The sequence below is a fragment of the Stomoxys calcitrans genome, chromosome 1, assembly GCF_963082655.1.
Source record: "Stomoxys calcitrans chromosome 1, idStoCalc2.1, whole genome shotgun sequence".
In the NCBI taxonomy this organism is placed as follows: Eukaryota; Metazoa; Arthropoda; class Insecta; order Diptera; family Muscidae; genus Stomoxys; species Stomoxys calcitrans.
Genome location: NC_081552.1, coordinates 175,823,609 through 175,837,241, shown reverse-complemented (window position 1 = coordinate 175,837,241; position 13,633 = coordinate 175,823,609). Strand labels below are relative to the sequence as shown.

Genomic DNA, 13,633 nt, shown 5'->3' with positions numbered 1-13,633 from the left:
GTTAGTTAAAAGCTTGTTGAATCCGTTTTAGGTCTGTTGAATGCAACATCATAACATACTCTTTTCATATTTTACATTCAGGTGTCACGCACACGGTCATACACACACAAGTACACATTTCATCATTTGTGGATTGAATGTTAGCTCACAGACTTTCTTAAGAGTCCATTTTCTCTTAGTGTAGCTAAGGAACCGTATGCTTCTCTTACTAATCAACACACAAGTTTATATTTCATTGTTGTGCTGGGTTCTTGAAAAATTCCTCCTTTGTTCACACAAAATATACTCCCAACCCCAAAAAGGCCAAAAAGACATATGGTGCTTGTATTTACTGCCGCTATGTGGGAGAATTAAAATCCAAAAGGGTCTTTATCATTCATCATTGTGTTGTATATTCGTTTTGTTGCTTTTATGGCTCTCACCGGAGTAGAAGTTGGGCACGGTTTACAATTGCCAAAAAGCCACAGTAAACATTTGAATTTGGCGCAGATCAAACGTGTCGGGCGTACGAATGAGGGCACATGAAACCATACAACGGAAGGTGTGATTAACAAAGCGTGGCTGGCGGGCTTAAACGAAACGAAATAAATTATAAATCGATTATGAGAGATGTGCTCATAAATAATCCGGTGATTAAAAGTGTCAAGTTGTCAACTTAACATCCCTGTGGTTTATGAAATTTTCCAAACACATAATAATAAATTATTGAAAAAAAAAAAAAAAATATTAAGAGAAAAAAGTTTCTAAACAAAAGTGTTGTTAAATGTTTTAGGCGTTTCAAAATGCCATAACCCCCCAAAGAAGAAAAATTATCACATAGCCTTCATTGGTGTGTGGTTTAATCGCCTTTTAATGGATTTGGGAGTAAAAGGTTTTTCTTAACAAACCGAGTAAGCAGGAAACTATCCTTTTTTTCACTTCAAATAAAGTTTTAAGTGCGTATAGCAAGCACAAAGGAATTCTTGGAATAATGAAGTTTTGAGCCATGGCCGTTGGTTTTTAAAACACTCTAACAACACAACACACTCTAACAACAACATACACATTCAGTTGTGCAATGTTGTCACGCTAAAGGTAAATTTGCCCATTCTTTTGTCCCCTGTTCCAAGCAGATTAAGTGGGATTAAGCAAAACATTGTTGAAATATTCGTTGTTTACCCATTCAAATATCCAATTGTCCAAGGTTGAATCTATAATTATTACGTTCATAATGACATCCTTTCGCATTTGCTGCAAAAGAGGGAAATCCATTAGTAAGTAGTACGTCTGTTTCCGCATACAGGGGGGAGGGGGAGATAAAATGAAAAGTAGTCTTCCGTTAAGAAAGCATTTGGATTGTGCTTAATACTTTGCTACATGGGGGAACTCATGAGTGGGAAATTGTGCGAACATCGCTTCTCTGGTAAGGGTATACTGGCCCCTGGAGATTAGCTTTCCTATCGATTTCGTTGAATCGCGTTTGTGAACAAACTGAAGTTTATTAAACAATTGGGTCAATCGGGCAGTATATTAATCTAATTATGGGAAACCAATAATGAAGGCTGTCAGAAGAAGATTAAGTATTTAAGGATAAGCAGTAGGAATACGACGATGAAATATATTCCTCTGAGAGCAATTTTCTTTTCTGATAATAAGAAGTAAGGCAAGACAAAATTCGAGGAAGCAAACTATAATATCCTCTTAGGAAAGACGCATACCAAGTGGACAATATTTTTATAAATATAAAATATATAGAGAGGGGTGACTGACTGATTGCTGACTGGCAGCTAAAGTTAGAATCATGAAATTTGTTACGAATGTTGGTACCCTGCAAAAATTTTGGATCGACAAAACAATGATCCGCGCATTTTCTAGATGAAGATTATGATCGCTGACAAGCTCGTCTTAGAGTCGTAGTGAGGAGTTGTGTCCTCAAGACTATTCATCCTGAAGAGCGTTCCACGAATCTTCCATATGAGTTGCTAACGAGTTAGGTCACGTTTAAGTGGTAGTCTACCCACAGACTCACTTAGACGTTTTTGTCCATTGTGATCCAGAGCAACAGAAGAAGGAAGATGCCTTCCAGTTCCTACCGTTGAACCATCCAGATCGCTTGAACTCTTAACAACTCGCGAATGTTCACATCAGCTAAATCAGACATGTTCTTAAAGAAATGAGAACCTATAGTGGAACTCCTTCTGCTGGTGCGGTACACACAGAGAAGGTGTTCTATAGTGTCTTCTTCTTCTTATTAGATGCCCTCACAGCTTCTGCAAAAGTCGTTGCAGGCAACCTTCAGTCTGTCAGCATGTTTTCCGATTAGACAATGACCTGTCATAACGGACACAATGACTGAGATGTCTGTTCTAGCCAGTGACACCAAAGCGGTTGACCTTTTCAAGTCTAGATGAGGCCACATAGTTTTGGAATGCTCAACCCCCTCTTTGTGACCATCTACCATTTGTTGTCCTTCGGGCCTGGTCCTGAACACTTAGCTTACATGTCGGCAGAGGCATACCCACAGGTTCCATTATCCCTGGAACGTATAAGGCAGTTCCTAGTTTTGCAAGCTCGTCAGCTTTACAATTCCCTGGGATATTTCTGTGGCCCGGCGCCCAGAACAGGTGAATTTTGAACTCTTCAGCCATCTCGTTGAGAGATCTGCGACAGTCGAGGGCGGTTTTTGTGTTCCTAAATATGTTCTCCAGGGATTTAGTGGCTGTCTGAGAAAATATTTGTGCCAATCGTCGTTATGACATTATATCATAGCCATTCTACCACTTCCCTAATTGCAAGGATCTCCGCTTGATACACACTGCAGTGGTCGGGTAACCTTTTTGGTATGATTAATTCTAGATCTTTAGATTTACACCCCAAAACCGCCTGGTCGTCTAGTTGCAACCATCCGTATAGAAGTCTATGCAACTTCTGTTACCAGGGATATCGTACTTTCAATCGGTTCTATCATGAATAGTGCTACAGTACTTGTTATCAAAAACCGTCTCAGGTAGGGTGTAATCCACAGTTCTGGGCAGTATCAAGGATAACACAATGTCCGCAGACGCCACATGACCAAAGAGAAAGCTCCCTTATCCTCACGGCAGTGGTCGCTGCAATTTGTCTAGCCATAATTTCCAGAGGCATTAAATGTAGCATTAAGTTCAGTGCATCAGAAGGTGTCGTCCTCAGTGCGACTGTGATGAACAAACAAGCCTTCCTTTGGATCCGGTTGAGTACTGAAGAGTAGGTGAACTTTTGTAGCGCCGTCCACCAGACCACAACACAGATAGCATTGTAGGTTTGACAGCTGCAGTCTATACCTAATGCATGACACGAGGTCTAAACCCCCAACTATTATCAATGGCTCTCTTGCTGGTGTACGATATAGGGCATGTGTTGCCTTTCTTGTCCTTTCCAAAATGTTGTATTTAAAGTTCAATTTCCTGTTCAGAAAAAGACACCCAGGTATTTTGCGCTTCCTGTAAATGGAACATTCCGAAAAGAACTACTTCTGTCTTGCACGAATTTATACCTACACCACTTTCGGTAGCCCACTTCGCTGTTGCACGTAGAGCTTCCTGAAGTATATATCTTAGAGTGCTGGGAAACTTTCCCCAAACCGCAATTGCCAGCTCATCCTTATACGCGACCACTTTTACACCTTTTTCTTCCAGAGAAAATAATATTGTATATTGTTAATGGCTATACTCCAAAGTAGAGGAGACATTAAACCTCTTTGAGGTGTTCCTCTGCTGAACCATCCTTTAAGATCTACAGATCCCTAACGAGAAAGTCAGAAGAATCTTTGAAAATCGCGAGAATTGTGTGGACGATTAAAAAAATTTGTGTTTCAGAGTATTTATAAACTACTCTTGTAGAAGAGTTGCACATTACTCGCCTAGACGATTCACAAATGAGTGTTTTATAATATTTGTAAAGAGTTGCACTTTATTCGTTTGAAAGATCTTAAAATGCATTAGTTTGTTTATCAAAAACGTAGCAACTCCGAAAAAGCTTAAAAATATGTTGGTTTTAATCGTCAGATTCGTCATGCTAAATACGGCTAAAAGTTTGCACAAGGACTTCTTGTATGACCTTTAACATACGTGTTAAATATGGCCCGAATCGGTCCAAAATCTCCCATATAAACCGAGCTCCCGATTTTATTTCTCGCGCCCCTATAGGGCCCAATTCTTTGGTCTCCAAACAGCCAAAGCAAGTATGGCCCGAAACTGTCCATAACCTGATATAGTTTTAATAGATACCAGGCAAATAACTTGACGAATGCGATCCATGGTGAAGGATATATAAGATTCGGCCAGGCCGAGCTTGGCAAGCTTTTACTTTTCTAATCGACTTGGAACATCAAGACGATCAAGAATATATATACCGTATGGGGTCTTAGACGAATATTTCGAGGTGTTACAAATGGATGACGAAATTTGTATACCCGCATCCGATGGTGGAGGGCATAAAAATAGAGGGTATGCCTTTGGCTATTGGCAAAAAACAAAAATCTTTGTTGCGGCCCGCTTTGCTATCCTTGTTTATGACCTACACCACCACTGTGGTACAGGGTATTATAATTTTGTGCATTTTTTGCAACGCTGATAAGTATACCGATCGCCTCAGAATCATTTCCTGATTCGATTAAGCTATGTTCGTCTGTCTGTCTATCCATGTATTCTTGTAGTCAAGGTACAGGTCGCAATTGTTATTTGATTCTCTTGAAAATATGCACAATCAGTTTTTTGGTTCAAGGACGAACGCTATTAATTTTGAACAGTTTTTGGTCAATACCATATTTTACCTTTAATTACCTAATACGAGAGCTGCCTTTTATAATTCGGGATTAGAGAACAAAAACAAATATTAATCATCGAAAATAGCTTTATTGTTCTTCAAAATATTCCCCATTTAAACACATGCAAAAGTGTATAGATCATACACTTTTGCATGTGTCAAAGCACTTTTGCCGCTATGCTTGAGGTATCTCCAAAACATGCATTCTGAATGCATCAACAGCTTCTCCATGTGCAGAAAAACGATGACCTCCCACTTTATTTTTTACATACGGGAATGAAAAGTACTTATTCGGTGCCAAGTCTGGACAATACGGCGGATGGCTCATCAGATCGATGGTTTGAGTGCTCAAAAATGTAGTTGTTTCGTATTTTTGGCGCATTTCTTTCGACCAATCGACACGAGCTTTTTTTGAGCGAATGAAAAATTCCATTTGATTAATCCAACGCTAACAAATTCTTTTTTGTGGTCAAATGTTCATGCAATTAATTGAATTGAATGTATGCTGGTCCCACTAATGCCTAAGGTTGTCTCAATCTCATGATAGGTCACATGACGATCTTGCAATATCAGTTGGCGCACTGCAACAACAATTGAAATTGGATGACCTTCACGAAATTCGTTGTGGAGTGAAGTACGACCTCGGTTGAATTCACCACACCATCGATAAACACTGGTCCTTGATGGAGCTTCATCGCCAAAAATTTAAATAAGTTCATCGTTGTTGAGTTGAAAATGTTGTAAAAAATAATCGCACACAAATGTTCAGGATTTAACTCCATTTTTTGGGCGAGATGAATCTTTTAAGTTACTGTAAACAACACAAATAGCGCTCGCATGGCAAAACGTTAAAAAATGTGAAGCTATACGATAGAGCTGTCAGTTGAAAGATTGCAACATAAGGGTTGTCCAATCCTGAAATATAAAAGGCAACCCTCATATATGATACGAATTATTGAAAAAATCATTAAGTCACCCAATATGTACTGTCAAGGTACAGTACAGGTACACGGATTCCAATGTAGAGAATCCTTAATCCTTACAAAACTCATGCTGTTTGTACTTACTACTACGAAATTCAGAAACATTCTTTAGTCTTTAATACCGCCGAGGTAATAAATTAAGCTTTTATGGGTTTAAGATCCTTAGTCGGCAGATCGGTCTATATGGTAGCTATATCTAAATATAGTCCGGTCAATGCAATAATTTGGACAGATGGCGAAAGGTTTAAAACAACTCCTTGTTTTAAATTGCAGCGAAATTGGGTAATAAATAAAGGTCTTATGGGCTTGAGACCCTCAATCGGCACTTTGGTCTTTATGGCAGCTATATCCAAATATAGTCCGATTTGGCCCGTTCAGGAAGTTAACTTGCGTGCAGTAAAAATTTTTATCTGTGTCAAATTTCAGCTTAATTTTTGAAGACTGTACAGTGATTAAAATATACGAACGGCCATACACACGGACATCGTAAAATCGCCTTCGAATTTTACGACGATCCAAAATGTATACACTTTGTAGGGTCGGAAATGGATATTTCGATGTGTTGCAAACGGAATGACTAAATGAATAAACCCCCAATCCTATGGTGGTGCAAACGTGGAAACAAATGCTCAAACTTATAATATATATATATATATATATATATATATATATATAGCCATGTCCGTCTGTCTGTCCATGTTAATTCGTGCACAAACGAATTAACATGGATCGCCTTCAAATTTGGTGCAAATTTGTTTTTCGGCCTAGATATGTATTTCGCCCGATTTTCACTTCTAGGGTCACTGGCAATATTGACAAATATTGCCAAATTGTGCACAACACTTTCCTTGATGCCTTCCACAATATGTCAGAAGTTTGCTCGAAATCGGTTCAGAGTTAGATGTAGCTCTCATATATATGTTCATTGGATTTTGGGTAATTTGCAATAATGTTGTCATATGGCAACCATATTTTTACAGTTTGAATATATTTGCTCGAAATTTGATACGGATTGTTTAATAACCCATCCGAAAACATCCGCCGAGGTTCATCAAAATTGGTTCAGGATTAGTTATAGCTCCCACTTTATACTTATAGGGTAGTTCTAGGGTATTATAAAGTCAGCACCGCCCGACTTTTGACTTTGCTTACTGGTTTTTATATAATTTTTCACATATGTTTTCTTTACTGAAATGTTGCCTTTAAAAAAATTTCATTGTTGCCTATATCATGACTTGAGATAAAAAATATAATACCCTAAACCACCTAGTATACGTGCTACTTTTAATATATGAAACTTATCTCCAAATCTAGCCAGACTTTAATGGATGCATACCTATTGAAATATTTACATATCGGACAAAAAATATATATGGGAGTAGTAAATTTAAATCGAAACCGAATTCTATGAAATTTTGCCACGTATTGGGACCTCAAATGGAACACCTCGTGCTAAATCGGACTAAAATTTTGACTTCTGCAGCCTTAAAACTCCATATTGGAAGAAATATGTACATGGGAGCTATATCTAAATCTGGGACGATTTTGACGAAATTTAGCACACTTAGTTAAAAGTTAAATAAAACACCTCATGCTTAATTTTAAAAAAATTTCATTGAAATTTTGTCTTTAGAAAAGATTTTAGTGAAACTATGTCTTCAAAAAATAATTTGTAGGGGGCCAAATTTTTGTCTTCATAGAATTTTCAGTGAAATTTTGCCTTTAGAGATTATTTCATTGAAATTTTTTTCTTTAGAGAAAAATTCATTGAATTTTTGTCTTTAGAGAATATTTCATTGAATTTTTGTCTTAGAGAAAATTTCATTGAAATTATGTCTTTAGGGAAAATTTCATTGAAATTTTGTCTTTGGAGAACATTTCATTGAAATTTTGTTTTTAAGTGCACATTTGCCATGGTGGTGGGTTCCCAAGATTTTACCCGACCGAACTTAGCACGCTTTTACTTGTTTTATGTTAAAATTAAGGTCGTTTTTATTGCCATCACTGAAACATTGAGTCTTAAATTCTATGTCATCAAATTCCAATGCTTTTCCACTACATAAATTTAGCTATTGGCAAATATATTTAACATATAATAGCAAGTTTGTTAAAATTTGAACTCCATGTGATAGGCAAAAACGGTAATTGAATTTTTATCCACAATTTAACTTAATAGCATAGTTGCTGGGTTCTTTGACATGAAAAAGAAACAATAGTCTATCAACGCCACCGGCATAAAATCAACAGTCAGCAATCATGGGGAAAATTGACGCTGCAGGTGTTTCACCTGTTTCAATTATGGCGATAATACATACATAGATATTTTCTGGGAAAATTCTGTCGAGCAGCAATTGGTTGTTTGTTACATTTTTGCAACCAAACACTAAATTGTGCACTTGCACAAAATTTGACACATTTGCATGTAGAGGAAAGGCTCAAATATTCATGCGGTTTCAGAAAAAATGTATAATAAACAAATGAGTAAAGAACAAGTAAAAGCGTGCTAAGTTCGGCCGGGCCGAATCTTATATACCCTCCACCATGGATCGCATTTGTCGAGTTCTTTTCCCGGCATCTCTTCTTAGGCAAAAAAAAGGATATAAGAAAAGATTTGCTCTGCTGTTAGAGCGATATCAAGATATGGTCCGGTTTGGACCACAATTAAATTATATGTTGGAGACCTGTGTAAAATGTCAGCCAATTCGAATAAGAATTGCGCCTTTTGTGGGCTCAATAAGTAAAATAGAGAGATCGATTTATATGGGAGCTGTATCGGCCTATAGACCGATTCAGACCATAATAAACACGTATGTTAATGGTCATGAGAGAATCCGTCGTACAAAATTTCAGGCAAATCGGATAATAATTGCGACCTCTAGAGGCTCAAGAAGTCAAGATCCCAGATCGGTTTATATGGTAGCTATATCAGGTTATGAACCGACTTGTACTTTATTTGACATAGTTGCTGAAAGTAACAATAAACAAGTAAAAGCGTGCTAAGATCGGCCGGGCCGAATCTTATATACCCTCCACCATGGATCGCATTTGTCGAGTTCTTTTCCCGGCATCTCTTCTTAGGCAAAAAAGGATATAAGAAAAGAGTTGCTCTGCTATTAAAACGATATCAAGATATGGTCCGGTTCGGACCACAATTAAATTATATGTTGGAGACCTGTGTAAAATTTCAGGCAATTCGTATAAGAATTGCGCCCATTGGGGCTCACGAAGTAAAATAGAGAGAACGATTTATATGGGATCTGTATCGGGCTATAGACCGATTCAGACCATAATAAACACGTTTGTTGATGGTCATGAGAGGATCCGTCGTACAAAATTTCAGGCATATCGGATAATAATTGCGACTTCTAGGGGTCAAGAAGTCAAGATCCCAGATCGGTTTATATGGCAGCTATATCAGGTTATGAACCGATTTGAACCTTATTTGACACAGTTGTTGAAAGTAAAAATAAAATACGTCATGCAAAATTTCAGCCAAATCGGATAGGAATTGCGCCCTCTAGAAGCTCAAGAAGTCAAATCCCCAGATCTGTTTATATGACAGCTATATCAGGTTATGGACCGATTTCAGCCATACTTGGCACAGTTGCTATGTATCATAACAAAACACGTCGTGTAAAATTTTATCCCAATCGGATAAGAATTACGCACTCTAGAGGCTCAAGAAGTCAAGACCCAAGATCGGTTTATATGGCAGCTATATCAGGTTATGGACCGATTTAAACCATACTTGGCACAGTTGTTATATATAATAACAAAACACGTCGTGCAAAATTTCATTTCAATCGGATAAGAATTGCGCACTCTAGAGGCTCAAGAAGTCAAGACCCAAGATCGGTTTATATGGCAGCTATATCAGGTTATGGACTTATTTAAACCATACTTGGCACAGTTGTTATATATAATAACAAAACACGTCGTGCAAAATTTCATTTCAATCGGATAAGAATTGCGCACTCTAGAGGCTCAAGAAGTCAAGACCCAAGATCGGTTTATATGGCAGCTATATCAGGTTATAGACCGATTTGAACCATACTTGGCACAGTTGTTGGATGTCATAACAAAACACGTCGTGCAAAATTTCATCCCAATCGGATAAGAATTGCGCCCTCTAGAGGCTCAAGAAGTCAAGACCCAAGATCGGTTTATATGGCAGCTATATCAGGTTATGGACCGATTTGAACCATACTTGGCACAGTTGTTGGATATCATAAAAAAACACGCCGTACAAAATTTCATTCCAATCGGATAAGAATTGCGCACTCTAGAGGCTCAAGAAATCAAGACCCAAGATCGGTTTATATGGCAGCTATATCAAAACATGGACCGATATGGTCCATTTACAATACCAACCGACCTACACTAATAAGAAGTATTTGTGCAAAATTTCAAGCGGCTAGCTTTACTCCTTCGGAAGTTAGCGTGCTTTCGACAGACAGACGGACGGACGGACGGACATGGCTACATCGACATAAAATGTCACGACGATCAAGAATATATATACTTTATGGGGTCTCAGACGAATATTTCGAGTAGTTACAAACAGAATGACGAAATTAGTATACCCCCCATCTTATGGAGGAGGGTATAAAAAGTCAGGCGATACTACATAGTGGAAAACATTGAGAAAATCGATTAATGAATAAACTGAAAAAACCCCTAGAAGGGAAAATCGGGCAATGCTCATAGCAGCCATATCTTAATCTGAACCTTTTTTCTATGAAATTCGACAGTAATGTCAGGAATTAAAGAGAGTCCTTCGTTTGAAATTTTGATAAGATCTTTTGGCAAATGAACAATTGTTATAGTTTTGGTCCAAAACGAACTAACATATATTTATGTGAGAGCCATATCTAAATCTGAACCGATTTCGACCAAAATCCATACTTTTTGTGGTAGTAGTAGTGGAAAGAGTTGTGTAAAAATATTTTTTTAATACCCACCACCGAAGGATGGGGCTATATTCATTTTGTCATTCCGTTTGTAACACATCGAAATATCCATTTCCGACCCTATAAAGTATATATATTTTTGATCAGCGTAAAAATCTAAGACGATCTAGACATGTCCGTCCGTCTGTCCGTCTGTCTGTTGAAATCACGCTACAGTCTTCAAAAATAGAGATATTGAGCTGAAACTTTGCACAGATTCTTTTTTTTGTCCATAAGCAGGTTAAGTTCGAAGATGAGCTATATCGGACTATATCTTGATATAGGCCCCATATAGACCGATCCGCCGATTTAGGGTCTTAGGCCCATTAAAGCCACATTTATTATCCGATTTTGCTGAAATTTGAGACAGTGAGTTGTGTTAGGCCTCTCGACATCCTTCGTCAATTTGGCCCATATCGGTCCGTATTTAGATATATTTTTTTTGATTGATTGATTTTGAGGTTAGGATTTTCATGCATTAGTATTTGACAGATCACATGGGATTTCGGACATGGTGTCAAAGAGAAAGATGCTCAGTATGCTTTGACATTTCATCATGAATAGACTTACTAACGAGCAACGCTTGCAAATCATTGAATTTTATTACCAAAATCAGTGTTCGGTTCGAAATGTGTTCAAATTTTGACAAATTTTGTTCAGCGATGAGGCTCATTTCTGGTTGAATGGCTACGTAAATAAGCAAAATTGCCGCATTTGGAGTGAAGAGCAACCAGAAGCCGTTCAAGAACTGCCCATGCATCCCGAAAAATGCACTGTTTGGTGTGGTTTGTACGCTGGTGGAATCATTGGACCGTATTTTTTCAAAGATGCTGTTGGACGCAACGTTACGGTGAATGAACACATTTCGAACCGAACACTGATTTTGGTAATAAAATTCAATGATTTGCAAGCGTTGCTCGTTAGTAAGTCTATTCATGATGAAATGTCAAAGCATACTGAGCATCTTTCTCTTTGACACCATGTCTGAAATCCCACGTGATCTGTCAAATACGAATGCATGAAAATCCTAACCTCAAAAAAATCACCCTTTAGCTGCCATATGGACCGATCCTCCGATTTATGGCCTTAGGCCCATAAAAAGCGCATTTATTGTCCGATGTCGCCGTAATTTGGAACAGTAGGTTAAGTTAAGCCCATTCACATACTTCTGCATTATGGAACAGATCGCTCCAGATTTGGAAACAGCTGCCATATAGACCGATCTCTCGATTTAATGTTTTGGGCTCATAAAAGGCGCATTTATAATCCGATTTAACTGAAATTTAACACATTGACTTATGTTTGGCTTTTCGACATCTATGTTGTATATGGTTCAAATCGGGTTTTTTCATATACACAATTGAACAATGACTCGTACTTATTAGTATTTGGTTCAAATCGGAACATATTTCGATATAACTGCTATGGGACATAAGGTATGCAATTTTCACCGGATATTGATGAAAGGTGGTTTACATATATACCCGAGGTGGTGGGTATCTTAGGTTTGGCCCGGCCGAACTTAACGCTTTTTAACTTGTTTTTGATTCGATTGAAAAAATGTGGGAAAGTTATCTTAATTTCAGAAGCCATTAACTTTTGCTCGATATAGCATCATTTTAATTGGGTTATTACTCTGAGTCGGTAAATTAAATCGAGTTGCATGCTGCACGAATGTAGTTCTGCCCATTTCCGTACAATGGAATATTTTGTAGTCACTATTTTTCTCTCTAAGATGGTCCAAATAGAAAAGTCAATCGGATTGTGGTGAATTGGACATCTACTGTGTGACGAAATTAAGTGCGGGTTACCACGAGCTTTATGTGACTGTGGGTAGTCTTGTTGATACGTCAATGATCTACGACCGAAGCTTTTGAGTACCCGCGGCTCCAAAGCTGCTTCAATATGTTCTCCCAATAATAAAAATTATTTACTCTGACGCAATGATAGATGAAAACGATTGAAGAGTGGCCATCGGCGTTGGTAGTTGCCTATACCATGACTTCAGAAAAAAAAAATATAATACCCTACACCATCTAGTATACGTGCTTCTTTTAATATATGAAACTTATCTCTAAATCTAGCCAGAGTTTAATTTTGCATACCTATTGAAATATTTACATATCGGACAAAAAATATATATGGAAGTAGTAAATTTAAATCGAAACCGATTTCTATGAAATTTTGCCACGTTTTGGGACCTCAAATTAGACACCTCGTGCTAAATTTAGTTTAAATCGGACTAAAATTGTGACTTCTGCAGCCTTAAAACCCATATTGGAAGAAATATGTACATGGGAGCTATATCTAAATCTGGGACGATTTTGACGAAATTTAGCACATTTATTAAAAAGTTAAATAAAACACCTCATGCTTTATTTTGCAAAAGATTGAATCAAAAATGAGGCTTCTACAGCTTTAAAAGTCCATATCTGATAAAAGATATATATGGGAGCTTTATCTAAATTAGGAGCGATTTTAATGAATTTTCGTGCACGTGTTGGGACGCCAAATAAAACGTCTTATGCAACATTTTGTAAAGATCGGGTCAAAATTGTGGCTTCTACAGCCTTAAAAGCCATATCGGATGAAAGATATATATGGGAGCTATATCTAAATCTAAATCGATTTTTATGAAATTTTGCACGCATATGAAAGCTATAAAAGAAACACCCCATGCCAAATTTTGTAAAGATCGGACCAAAATTGTGACTTCTACAGTCTTAAAAAGCCATATCGGTTGAAAGATATATATGGGAGCTATATTAAATCTGAACCAATTTTTTCAACATCAATAGCGTTCGTCCTAGGGCCAAAGAAGTGACATATGCAAAATTTCATGTCAATCGGACAATAAATGCGACCTGTACTTTGATCACAAGAATACATGGACAGACAGACGGACATAGCTAATATCAA

At 37.6% G+C, this 13,633-nt stretch overlaps 1 protein-coding gene across 1 annotated transcript in view; it reads left to right on the top strand.

Annotated features, from left to right (window-relative positions):
• Positions 1-1,037: 1,037 nt before the first annotated feature.
• Positions 1,038-13,633, top strand: part of LOC106091107 (G-protein coupled receptor dmsr-1-like) — a 203,309-nt gene continuing 190,713 nt past the window's right edge. The window contains exon 1 of the mRNA XM_059360560.1: positions 1,038-1,074. The gene's annotated coding sequence lies outside the window, so the exon portion shown is untranslated. The remainder of the gene's footprint in view (positions 1,075-13,633) is intronic.